This window comes from Nicotiana tabacum, chromosome 14, assembly GCF_000715075.1.
Source record: "Nicotiana tabacum cultivar K326 chromosome 14, ASM71507v2, whole genome shotgun sequence".
Classification (NCBI taxonomy): domain Eukaryota; kingdom Viridiplantae; phylum Streptophyta; class Magnoliopsida; order Solanales; family Solanaceae; genus Nicotiana; species Nicotiana tabacum.
Window position 1 is genome coordinate 69,008,701 of NC_134093.1, and position 14,154 is coordinate 69,022,854.

The following is a 14,154-nucleotide window of genomic DNA, read 5'->3' on the forward strand; positions in this document are numbered from 1 at the left end:
TCTTGCAAGGTGGCCCCATGGCCAAAGTATGACATTATGTGTTCAGAGTCCCTTAGTCGCAATTTGGTACGCCAGGTTAGGTGAGGCACGGGGTGCTTGTCTCGCTCCTAGGTTCGGGGCGTGACAAACTTGGTATCAGAGCAGTTCTGTCCTAGGGAGTCTACAAGCCGTGTCTAGTAGGGTCTTGTTTATAGATGTGTTGTGCACCACATTATATAAGCAAGGAACTACAGGGCATTTAGGAGTTGGTTACACTTCTTTGAAATCTAAATCGTGCTATAGAACTGAGTTATAGGAAATTTGAATTAAACTTATGTGTTGGTGTTTGCATGCACAGATGACGGTGACTAGGAAGACTACGGCTAGCCAGAGGAGAGATACAGTAGTAGGTGAGGGGACCAACAGGGTACCTCCAGTAGATGGGGCCCAGTCTGAGGCTCAAGGGGAGACCCCTACTCAGCCATTACCGGCTCCTCCACCAACTACGGAGATTCCTAGGGAAACCGCACATCCAGTTCCCCCTCCACTTCCATCAGATCAGGACTTAAGGAGTGCGGTGCATTTGTTGACACAGTTGGTAGCTACCCAGCAACATGCTAGGGCATCAGCTAGTGCAGGAACTTCTGAGGGGTCTGGGAGTTCAAGGGTCCGAGAGTTTATTGCTTTGAGTCCCCCAGAGTTCACGGGGACAGATCAGAGGGAGGACGCGCAGGATTTCATAGATCAGCTTCACAGGATCTTTCGTGTTATGCATGCCACGGAGAAAGAGGCAGTTGAGCTAGCAGCTTTTCGACTCCGAGATATAGCCATCCTTTGGTATGAGGGATGGGAGAGGTCCAGGGGACGTGATACACCTCCAGCTATTTGGGAGAATTTTTCAGATGCTTTCCTTGACCAGTACTTACCGCGGGAGATCCGACAGGCTCGAGTCGATCAGTTTCTAGCCCTCAAGCAGGGTAATATGAGTGTTCGAGAGTATAGTCTCCGTTTTGACTCATTGGCCAGATATGCACCATCCATAGTTTCTACTATGCGGGACAGGATTCACAGGTTTATAGCAGGGTTAGCCCCAGAGTTAACCGAGGCATGTGCCACCGCTGCATTGCAGGATAGTATGGATATCTCCCGGATTCAGGCATTCGCCCAGAATATAGAAAGGGGTAGGCGTCGGCAGCAGGGTACAGAGAGGGCTGAGCAAGGGCAACGTAAGAGGATGAGATTTCCCAGGTCTCAGGAGCAATCTCAGGGTAGTTATAGGACCCAGTACTTCGGACGGCCACCTAGGCCTCCGCCACCTCAGTTACAGGGTTACGGGTATGACCGCTATACTCAGTCAGGACCAGGTGAGAGCTCACAGGCGTCGGGTTTGCAGCGACAACGAGGTTCTGCGCAGACATGGTCATTTCCTCCGCGGTGTGACATCTGTGGTAGAGGACACTTGGGTCAATGCCGAGCAGGTTCTGATGCTTGTTATACATGTGGGCGTCCGGGGCATATGATGCGAGATTGCCCAAATAGAGATTCTGGGGGAATGGCACAACCAGCGAGTTCAGCAACAGGATCGTCTATGTCCGTGCATCCTTCAAGGCGTGAGTCTCAGTCTTCGGCTGGTAGAGGTCGAGGCAGAGGTAGAGGTTCCAGTTCAAGTGGTAATCAGAACCGTATCTATGCTTTAGCGGGTCGACAGGACCAGGAGTCTTCACCAGACGTTGTGACAGGTATATTAACCATTTTCTCTCACGATGCTTATGCTTTGATAGACCCAGGATCTACTTTATCGTATATTACCCCATTTGTCGCGAGGAAGTTTGGTATAGTGCCTGAAATACTAAGTGATCCTTTTGCGGTATCTACACCGGTTGGAGAATCGATTATTGCTAGACGGGTTTACCGAGGTTGTACGGTGACAATTTGTAGTCGTCAGACCTCAGCTGACCTAGTTGAGCTAGAGATGATGGGCTTTGATGCTATCATGGGCATGGACTGGTTGGCAGCTTGCTATGCCACAGTTGATTGCCGAGCAAAGGTAGCCAAATTTCATTTTCCGGGTGAGCCAGTCCTTGAATGGGTAGGTAATACACCAACACCCAGAGGTAGGTTTATTTCCTATCTGAAGGCGAGGAAAATGATCGCAAAAGGGTGCATTTATCATATTGTGCGAGTTAGAGATGCAGATGCTGAGATACCTACACTTCAGTCTATTCCCATAGTCAAAGAGTATGCAGATGTGTTTCCAGATGAGCTTCCAGGTATTCCTCCAGAGCGAGAGATTGATTTTAGCATCGATTTGCTTCCAGGAACTCAACCAATATCCGTCCCTCCGTATAGAATGGCACCTGCCGAATTGAAGGAGTTGAAGGAGCAGTTAAAAGATTTGCTGGAGAAAGGTTACATTAGGCCCAGTACCTCACCTTGGGGTGCACCGGTACTATTTGTGCGGAAGAAAGACGGCTCGCTGAGGATGTGTATCGATTATAGGCAGTTGAACAAGGTAACTATTAAGAATAAGTATCCACTTCCAAGGATCGATGACTTGTTTGATCAGTTGCAGGGAGCTAGATGCTTTACCAAGATTGATTTGAGGTCGGGGTACCACCAGGTCAGAGTTCGGGAAAAAGATATTCCAAAGACAGCCTTCAGGACCCGATATGGCCACTTCGAGTTCCTTGTCATGTCCTTCGGGTTGACTAATGCACCCGCTGTATTTATGGACTTGATGAATAGCCTATTCCGGCCATTTTTAGATCTGTTCGTGATAGTATTTATTGATGATATTCTGGTTTATTCCCGTTCAGAGGATGAGCATGCGGACCACCTGCGAGCGGTACTCCAAACCCTCCGTGATCGTAAGTTGTATGCTAAGTTTTCTAAATGTGAGTTCTGGTTGAAGTCTGTAGCATTCTTGGGGCATATTGTATCAGATGAAGGGATAAAGGTGGACACTCAGAAGATTGAGGCCATGAAATCTTGGCCTAGACCTACCACTCCGACAGAGGTTCGTAGCTTTCTAGGCTTAGCAGGATACTATCGGAGGTTCGTAGAGGGTTTTTCTTCCCTTTCGGCACCATTGACGAAGTTGACACAGAAAGAAACTAAGTTTCAATGGACAGAGGCTTGTGAGCGGAGTTTCAAAGAGCTTAAGAACAAGTTGACCTCAGCTCCAGTTCTAACACTTCCAGAGGGTCTAGAGGGTTATGCCGTGTATTGTGATGCATCAGGTGTCGGGTTAGGATGTGTCCTGATGCAACATGGGAAGGTAATTGCATATGCTTCAAGGCAGTTGAGGAAGCACGAGAGGAATTATCCGACCCACGACCTCGAGTTAGCTGCGGTTGTCCATGCACTTAAGATATGGCGGCATTATTTATATGGTGTTCATGTTGATATATTTACTGATCATAAAAGCCTACAATATATTTTCAAGCAGAAAGAGTTGAATTTGCGACAGAGGCGATGGCTTGAGTTATTGAAAGATTACGATGTTAACATTCTCTACCATCCAGGGAAAGCTAATGTTGTAGCAGATGCCTTAAGTCGCCGATCTATGGGTAGCTTAGCACATGTAGAGCCCGAGAAAAGACAATTAGCTAGAGATATTCATCAATTGGCTTCGTTGGGGGTTCGGTTAGTAGATTCTGAGGATGGTGGAGTTGTAATCCAAAACACTGCAAAATCATCCCTCATAGCTAAAGTCAAGGAAAGGCAGTACGAGGACCCAGAGTTGGTCGAGTTGAGAGAGCGAGTTCCGCAGCAGAAGAAGCCATTGTTAGAGCTCAAGGGAGATGGGGTTCTCAGATACAAGGGTCGTTTGTGTGTTCCAGATGTAGCAGGGCTACGAGACAGGATTATGTCAGAGGCACATTATTCATGGTATTCCATCCACCCTGGATCGACGAAGATGTATCATGACATTAAGGATATGTACTGGTGGAATGATATGAAGAAGAACATTGCTGAGTTTGTCGCCCAATGTACTAGTTGCCAGCAAGTGAAGGTAGAACACCAGAAGCCCGGAGGGCTAATGCAGACTATAGAGATCCCGACATGGAAATGGGAGGCGATAAACATGGACTTTATCATGGGTTTACCTCGTTCTAATCGTAAGTTCGATTCCATATGGGTGATAGTCGATAGGCTCACGAAATCAGCTCACTTCCTACCGGTCAGATCTACATATACAGCAGAAGATTATGCAAAGTTATATATTAAGGAGATAGTGCGGCTACACGGAGTACCAGTTTCTATTATATCTGACCGTGGGGCTCAGTTTACAGCACATTTTTGGAGGTCATTTCAGAGAGGTCTAGGGACTCAGGTGAATCTCAGCACAGCTTTTCATCCACAGACTGATGGACAAGCCGAGCGCACAATTCAGACGCTCGAGGATATGTTACGAGTATGTGTGTTGGATTTTAAAAGAAGTTGGGATGAACATCTACCTCTTATCGAGTTTGCATATAATAACAGTTACCACTCCAGTATCCAGATGGCTCCGTACGAGGCTTTGTATGGGCGTAAGTGCAGATCTCCTATAGGGTGGTTTGATGTTGGAGAATCTGGGTTACATGGGCCAGACCTGGTTCAGCAGGCCATAGAGAAAGTAAAGGTTATCCGGGAGCGACTGTTGACAGCTCAGAGTCGTCAGAAGTCATATTTTGACGTGCGGCGACGAGACTTAGAGTTCAGGATTAATGACTGGGTATTCTTAAAGGTATCACCTATGAAGGGCGTGATGAGGTTTGGCAAGAAAGGAAAGCTTAGCCCACGGTATATTGGGCCTTATAGGATCATTCGGAGAGTGGGCCAACTAGCTTATGAGTTAGAGTTGCCCTCAAAATTGGAGTCTGTCCATCCGGTTTTTCGCGTATCTATGCTACGGAAGTGCATTGGCGATCCTACCCGAGTGGTGCCCACGGATGATGTACAGATTACAGAGGACTTGTCATACGAGGAAATTCCTGTTGCCATCCTAGACCGACAAATCCGCAATCTACGAAATAAGGAGGTAGCTTCCGTAAAGGTTTTATGGAGGAGCAAGAATGTAGAAGAGATGACGTGGGAATCGGAGGAAGAAATGAAGTCTAAATACCCCCACCTATTTCAAACTGAAGATATGGTTCGAGATGGGACGCTACAACATAGCTCTATGTAGGCTAGCAGGTCATCAGGTAAGCTTTTATTTTTCACTTTCAATATTTATGATTTACGGTCGGTGAGGCAAATTGCTGCTATTTATAAAGATTGGCCATGTGTGGCATGCATAGTATGTTTCTGGCTACGTGCAGGTTGGTTTTAACCTAGTGTACGAAGGATACTCTGGAAAAAGTTTCCAAAGTCTCCAAGAGTAAACATTCGAGGACGAATGTTCCCAAGGGGGGAGTGATGTTACACCCTATATTTTCGTACGTAAAAATGCGTCGTAAGCAAACTAATGTAGGACCAAAAAAGAGATAATATTTAAAAGTATATAAAGTAAGTTAATCATGTTACCTCTGAGGTTACAAATATTGAAGATCATGAACAACAAGTACAAAGAGGGTTGGACAGTTCAGAAGCTAAAGCAATTGAAGAAAATAATGTTTCGTCGAAAGTCGACAAGTTGGGAATGTTATAACATATACCTTTGGGGTGAGACTAGGGTGCTTAACATGATAAGGAGATTATGTTATGATTTATATTAGTCGTATGACATCCGTGTGTTATGTTTTGAAGTCAAGAGAGTTGTAGAACAAAAGTCGATGAAAGTCATCACAAGTTACATTCATAAGTTTTACTGAAACTTTGGGTCAAATGTAACTGCAATTTTCTCCCAATATACTTAGAGTTATGGTGTGTTCCACCCATCAAATTAAAGATCTATGAGTCTATTTTCCAACGCATTAAACCATTTGTCAATACGACATCGGAGTAGAGAGGTATGTGCATTTTTGCGATACTGCGCAAGCTGCTAGGTGACAAGTAGGTGTGTCACCTACTTGCTTAAATGAAAGCCCAAAAATGGGCCATTTCGGGTCGTCCAAAGAGGCCTTTTAAGGGCCTATTTTCTTCATATATTAGACTTAAAATAGAGCATAATAACCAGACATAAGCTCTGCAAAGAATCCTCCCAAAAATTTCCCACAAACCCTAATTGATTTTCTCTCCCTTTCAAGTTCCAATTGGAGGTAAAACTTAGAGTTTGAAGAACCAAGATAGGAGCTGAGTTATCCAACAAATAAGGTGAGTTTACTGCTCTCTTTCATCCATTTTTTCTTCTGTAAATTCATGGTAAGTCGTTCTATACTTGTAAGAACTCACGGGATGGTGATCGGAAGCCGTGAGTTCGAGTTATTCACTTGTAGCGGACTGTTTTGTGGACTGTTTTGTGTTGCTGTTGGGCTGCATGTTTTATTACTATTTTGTGGAGTTTTGGAGGAGGAAGGGGGTTTATAAACACCATATAAATGTAGGGTGGTTGGCTGGTCGTTCGTCATAACATTTTCGGGTCGTTTTGACACTACTACGGTGGTCGTTTTGTGTACGAAGAGATTGGGGTGTGTTGGGCTGTTTTGTAGTATTTGATGGTGTATATAGGGCTGGAAAATGATGTATATATGTTGTTATTGTTCTGTCCTTGTATTGTTGGTGTTATCTTGAAGTTGGAGGAAGGGCATATTATAGGGGAGATGCTGCCCGTTTTAATACAAAATAGGTTTGTCGTTCGTTGTGCGATAGTTGTACCTTTCGTAACTTAACGATAGTATTATTATCATTCTTGTAGATTAAGGTGCGAAGAGGTGAGTTCAACTTGGTGATTGAAAAGATTGTGATAAGGTATGTTAAGGCTAAGCCTTCCTTCATTTTGGCATGATCTCGTAGCTACATGTGTTAGTAATGAGACAAAGAGAGAAGTTCATATTCATGAATTTATTCACACTATTCTAGTCTCATAAGTTACAATATTATTCCTTATCGAGACTCTATATTCAATTTTAGTATTGTCTTCTTTCAGTCAAGAGAGCAGCAAGCCTATATATACAGTATTACAGTATTTTCATTACCATCGAGCTATAATCGATGGGCAGGTCCCTATTGGGCAACCTCTGATCAGATGAAAAGTTATATACCGAGCCTACTGTGGCCGAGCGCCTATGAGCGAGCCCAGCATGGTCGAGATACATAGCCTAGTATGGCCGAGCGCCTAGAAGCGAGCCTACTATGGCAGAGCAGTTATATATACCGAGCCTTATAAGGCCGTACAATTATTTTACTTACTATATTGTAGGAGTTGAGTCAGTATCAGCAGGTAAGTATATCTCCAGATCATCTTTGACTCCCAGTTAATTTCAGTTATCATATTATCAGTTCAGTTTCAGATTTCAGTTATTTTATTGCCTTACATACTCGGTACATTATTTCGTACTGACGTCCCTTTTTGGGGGCGCTGCATTTCATGCGTGCAGGTTCAGACAGAACAGACGGGTAGACCTCCTCAGTAGGTGTTTCCCGAGTTCCGCCTGATCGGTAAGCTCCACGTCTTTCGGAGTTGCCAGGACTAGAGTTTTGTGTACATCTTATGTATATCTGTATATATGTTATGGGTAGGTCGGGGCCCTGTTCCGATCACAGTACATCTATCAGTAGAGGCTTGTAGGCATATCCTGTTGGTTAGTGCATTATGTTGGGTTTGTATAAATTGGTGGTTTGTCAGCTGTAGTAGCTATGACGGCCTTGTCGGCCTAGCTTTATATTGATATTTAGTTAGTGCTAGTTTCCATTCAGTTTTATATTTTGCTTCGCAAATTGTCTTGCAAGGTGGCCCCATGGCCAAAGTATGACATTATGTGTTCAGAGTCCCTTAGTCGCAATTTGGTACGCCAGGTTAGGTGAGGCACGGGGTGCTTGTCTCGCTCCTAGGTTCGGGGCGTGACAACTAGCCAAATGTTATATAAAATAATCAATATACGCTCAAGAGTTAATACTTTAGCTATTAGAGTAATTACCCAACCCACATTGAAAGATTCTTAAAATTTACCCACGGGCCCACGTGCCCGGACTCAAAAAATATTTGAAGAAAATTGTTACCCATAACTTCACGAACTCAAATATATAATTTTCACTCAATCCCATAACTATTTTGGTGGTTAAATTCCATTTTTATCAAAACCTAGGTTTTTCATCTAAACTCAAAATTCTCATAATTTTACATGTTAAAATCTACCCATAATATATGTATTTAGCTTACATTAGGTAGGAATTACTTACCTTCAAAGTGCTAGGCGAAAATCCCTCTTCAAAGAGCTCTATATTCGACCAACAAGTGAGAGAAATGAAGAAATAAGCCTAAGTCTAGACTTAAATGCAAACCTTCTGCCCAGTAGGGCTACTTATCGGGCGGATCGGGCGGTTATATACTCTTAACGGTTCGGCTTATCGGTTATCGGCTTTTAAATATATTAATTCGCTAGCCACCCGATAAGATATCGGGCGGATTGGTATCGGTTTAGCTATTATCGGGCGGTTTATCGGCCTAGTTCAATCTGTATTACAGAGGACTATTTTGGTCCTTCATGTTACATCCTATTAGTTGTTATACCAAAATTGACACCTCTAAACACTAGAGAAATCTGCTAGTGCCCACTGACGCTGCTTTCAGTTCACTACAAATATTGGAGCAATGGATGCAATTGCACATGACGCACATACCATTTTCATAAAGATCACATCAATACTAATTTAATATGTAAAGATCTAGATAAAAAATATCTAAAGGCAAAGTTGTAAAGATATTTAATTTACACATGCTTAAATCATTATTTGCTAGTACGTGATTAATCCGTACACAGAAATAACAAAGAGTACAAAACTTTATACACATATTTACACATGCTTATTAATCACTAATTTACTATCCATATATAGTAACCACTTGAAATATTAACTGTTTTATAATAATGATAAAAGAAGATTCTATTAACACTTAATACTTCCTGACATGGCAATTAGCCAATTACACCTGTTAAAATGAGTCCAGAATACAACTAGAGATAAAATAAAAATTTAGACATAAAATCTATAACAATTGGAGACATCCACAAAATACAACTGCTGCAACTAACGACTTACAGAGCTTCAATTTCTGCAGCTTCAAAGTTCAAACAACAACCTAAGAGTCTTTGGAATCACTCTGCAATGGTAGAACCATCTGCATTATTAATAGCATTCACGAAATAACAAACTGCTAACATCCAACAACCTAGCACTATATAACTCAGATGGTAGCAGGCTTGAAATATGACAGCTTGAGGGCACAAGACTTTACAAAATGAGATCAATGAGTTTGCAGATACACCTTAAAATTTGAGCTAATTAGTAGAATTATATAAACTGTTGATCTAAAATTTCATGTTTGTTGTTATTATATTAACATATTAATTAACATTGTATTACAATTCGAATTCTTACCAGATATATTAACACTACACGTCAATTATGGAAGGGTCTTTTCCATCGCTGGCTAAATCTGAAGAAAACAAATTAAAATAATGAGTCGTGTGATAAATATAAGCATATCCACAATACTTATATACTACAAATATAGTAACAATATTATTACCTTGTTCAAGCTGCTCGATTTTACCAATATCTTCCTCAACACTAACAAGTTGTTTTAATTTTTCATTTCGAAGCCAATCTTGAAGATACACTAGAGCTTGCACCAATTTAGCAGTTAATGAACTCCTAAATGAATCAAGAAGACGCCCTCCTGTACTAAATGCACATTCGGATGACACGCTTGAAACCGGAACTGCTAATACATCACGAGCCATCTCCGCAAGAACAGAAAATCTAGCTGAGTTCAATTTCCACCAGAGAAGAACATCAAATTCTTTAGTGTCATCCTCAGTTTCTTCACCAAAATATTTATCTAACTCTGTTTTAGTATCCACACCTCCACTCCCACTTTTATATTTTTTTATATCTTGCATTAGTGATTCCAAAAGTCCTGTATTTTGGGTGCTTACTTGACTGTCAGAAAGCCCGGAAGTAGAAGTGTCCAATGAAGAACAATCTGAAGATGAAGCAAGCACGACACCTTTTGAGCTGGACTTTACATACTCACAAAATAATGAAGTCATGTACTTCTTCACTTCTTCTTGTATAGTTGCCCTCGGATCTTCACCAAACATCTTTACAAGTGCATAACCAACTGATTCGAGCTTGTAACGTGGATCCAAAATACATGAGATGAAAATTATCTTGTTCATTTTCCCTGGATCATCCCAATACTTATTAAACTTTTCCTTCATCTTCTTTGCCATTTCACTTAAAACTGTATCTTCATTTGCTATCAATTGCTTCAAATAAACAGCAACCGCACAAATTTCAAGAAAATGAATATTCGATGTAACATAACGTGATCCAGATATTTTCAAAGTAAGAAGATAGAAGATTTCAAGAAACTTTGTAATTCTTTTTACATTCTGCCGATCACTACTCAAAAGTTCACCTGTAGGAATTCCAACTTCAATATAAGAATGCTCAAGATAATGTCTTAGGCCAATTTCACTAGATGCATAATGTGAAAATGCACTTTCAAATTCAACAGCCCTACGCAACATCAAGTAGGTGGAATTCCACCTAGTTGGAACATCCAAGCACAAAGTTTTTTTACAATTGAGTTGTTCATCATCAAAACATTCTTGAAACCTCTTCAACATCGCAGGAGACTGCCTAACATATCTCACTGCATGCCTAACACATTCAATAGACATTAATGATTCTTTTAAACCATCCTGGACCACAAGATTCATGATGTAAGTCATACATCTCACGTGAAGGTGATTACCGTTCATCAAATTAGTTCCCATTTTTGTTAATTGCTTAGACAATTCTTTTACTGTCACATCATTGGAGCTTGCTTTATCAACTGTGACAGTGAAGATCTTATTTATCCCCCACTCACGTAAGCACCTACCAATACCATTTGCCATATCTTTGCCTTTATGACTAACAATAGGACAAAAATTAATTATTCTTTTATGCATATTCCATTCACTATCAATCCAATGGGCAGTGATACACATATAATTGATTCTTTGTATAGAAGTCCAGGTATCAGTGGTAATACATACTCTTTGTTTTGTTTCTATAAAAGACCTCTTCAACTTTTGTTTTTCTTCATTAAAAAGATCAAAACAATCCCTAGTTACAGTACTACAGGAAGGAATCCAAAAATAAAGTTGTGCCACTTTCATAAAGTCTCTAAAACCTTCTTTCTCAACAAAGCTGAAAGGAAGCTCATCAACTATTACCATACGACATAACGCCTTCCTACACTCTTCTTGATTAAATTTCCAAGTAACAACAGCTACGTCACCCTGACTACCCCCCAGAACAGATTGAAAACCTAAATTTGATTGTTTTTTTATCAACAATAGCAGGGCGTTTAGGATATTTAAACATATGAGAAAGAAGTGTCGACGTACCGTCCTTGGTCTTAAAATAATACTCAATAAAGCAATAGTCACATTTTGCTTTTGTACTCCCTTCGGAAGTAATAATTTCTGTAAAATGATCCCACACAATAGACCTTTTTTTCCTTTTTTTGGTTATATTTGACTCCGTTGTTTCAGATTGGCTTATTGCATTTGAATTAGAAGCCCCACTTTCACCCATCATCTTATCACTTTGTATATTTTCAGCCATGTTATGAGTCACTATAACAAGAAAAGAAAAGGAATGAAAATAACCATTTCCTTAACAAATATTTAAACAAAAACTGTCAAAATCGATCTCAAAACAGCACAAGGCAGAGAAGGCAACAGTTGGAATTTCAACAAGAAAAGAAACTTACCATCTGCTGCTCTGGGCTCTGGCTCTGACGACAGGGAGAGGCGAGACGACGAGTTGGCGAGTTGGCAAGAGGGAGAGGCGAGTTAGCGAGAGGGAGACAGTGAGTCTGCTGCTCTGGCTGCTGGGTGTAATACTGAAATTAACACTTTTAGACGTTAGGGTTTCTATTTTCTAATGTCTCAAATCTGAATGCCTAATAGAGTATTGGTAAAGAAGGGTACTGGACAAGTGGACAACTGTAAAGAAACACTTTTATGTTTTAACACTTTTGCTTGTATAATGCCACGGCCTACGATAAGAAAGGGATTTTTATTACTTATTTAATATACATATTACATATATATTCTTAACGGGTTAACGGATTATCCGTTAAGAAAATTGAATAATTCGTTCCCAAATCGATAAGCCGTTAATAAAAAAAATTTAATCTATTTCCCATCCGTTAAACCGTTAACCTAATACCAATAAGCCATTTTTGCGGTTCGGTTTTCGGTTTCGGTTCGATTTTGAACACCCCTACTGCCCAGCAGTATTTTCCGCACCTGCGAAAGGATCTTCGCTTCTGCGGTGAATTGTCCGCATCTGTGGTGAATTGTCTGCATCTACAGAACACGCTTGACCCATGACCCATTGCACCTGCGGCCAAATCCCACATCTGCGAGCCTGCATCTGCGGCTCGCCTCGCGCACCTGCGACCATGGCCAGGCTGCCCCGTCCGCACCTGCGGACCACTTCATCGCAGAAGCGACTTCACTTCTGCGGAAATGCTTCACTTCTGTGGAGCTTGCTGACCCCTTCCCTTTCCACTTCTATGAGCAAGGTGTCGCATCTATGGTGCCGCTTCTGAGGCCATTCCACCACAGGTGCAAACGCACTAGATGACATGCACCGGCAGCTCTTCTCCAAATTCAAAACTTGATCCGCGTATTGTCCTAATAGTACCCGAGGCCCTCGGGGCTTTGCCCAAGTATACCAACAAGTTTGTAAATATAAAACGGACTCGCTCTCACCCTCAGAATGCGAAAAACAATATTAAAACTAAGAATCGCAACCCAAAACTAATAAAATCAACTTATGAACTTTAAATTCTTCCAACTTACTCCGAACGCGCCGATTCATACTCAAACTACTCGGAATGACACCAAATTTTATGTGCAAGTCTTAAATCACCATACAGAACTATTTCCAGGCTCAGAATGCCAAACGGACCTCGATAACACCAAAACCAACTCCAAACTAAATTTAAAGAACTTTAAAACCTTCAATGCGCCAACTTTCAACTTTATGTGCCAAAATGCTTCCGGGTCATCCAAAACCCAATCCGAACATACTCTCAAGTCCAAATTCATCATATAAAACTATTGGGACCATCAAATCCCAGTTCCGAGGTTGTTTACTAGAAATGTTGATCCAAGTCGAACTTTACCTTTTAAAGTTAATATTAAGGAACTAAGTGTTCTGATTTCAACCCGAACCCTTCCAAACCCGAACTAACCATCCCCGCTAGTCATAAAATAGTAAAAGAACATACGGGGAGCCTTACCTAATGGAATGGAGTTCTAGAAAGCAAAACGACCGGTCGGGTCGTTACATCTTTGTTCTTGGATTGATGGTACTATCTAATGTTTGATTGCATTCGTTCGCTTTAGTTTTCTTAATACTTTGTTGTTTTTATCACTGTTTCTTTTCAACTTGTCTTTAGTAGAGAGTCTACTAGAAAGAAACATTAGTTTCGTGAGTTTAAGTTCCATATGCAAAAAAATTAACCACACTCCGGAAAAAACAAATTTTTGAATTTGCCCCCATGCAGGATCGAACTACAAACCTCCAGTTCACAAGAATGGCGTTCTACCACTGAGCTATAGGGGCTTGTGTTCCCTGTTGTTAAAAATAAAAATTTAGAAACATAAATCTAGAACAAATTAAATAGCATCAATATAGAAACCTCCTCCAAGAATCTCGTGTTCTCACTTATATACTCCAAATAACCTCTACAATAAATGCATTTTTATTTAGAGCAATTTACGCTATATACCTACTTAACACAAATTAATTACCCATTTTAACCTACTCTCAAAATAGTTACACTATACATCTAGCCGACCAAAAATATTTACCTGTGTACCCATTTTTCTTATTCATTCTTCTAATGCAACTATGCAGTTTAAAGTTGCGCTGTACCTTTTCCCTATATTTTTCTTCTCCCTTTCTTTTTCTTCACTTTTGGCAATTGGATTATCTCCATCCATATAATATCTGATCTATCCACCTTTTCTATCCTCTCTTTTTCATGTATTCCATAAAAACAAAGCTAGAAAG

General features: G+C 41.0%; 1 non-coding gene across 1 annotated transcript; it reads right to left on the bottom strand.

The window, feature by feature from the left end:
* Positions 1-13,632: 13,632 nt before the first annotated feature.
* On the bottom strand, positions 13,633-13,704 carry TRNAT-UGU (transfer RNA threonine (anticodon UGU)). Its single transcript has one exon. It is a non-coding gene; the product is annotated as a tRNA-Thr (tRNA).
* Positions 13,705-14,154: the final 450 nt, after the last annotated feature.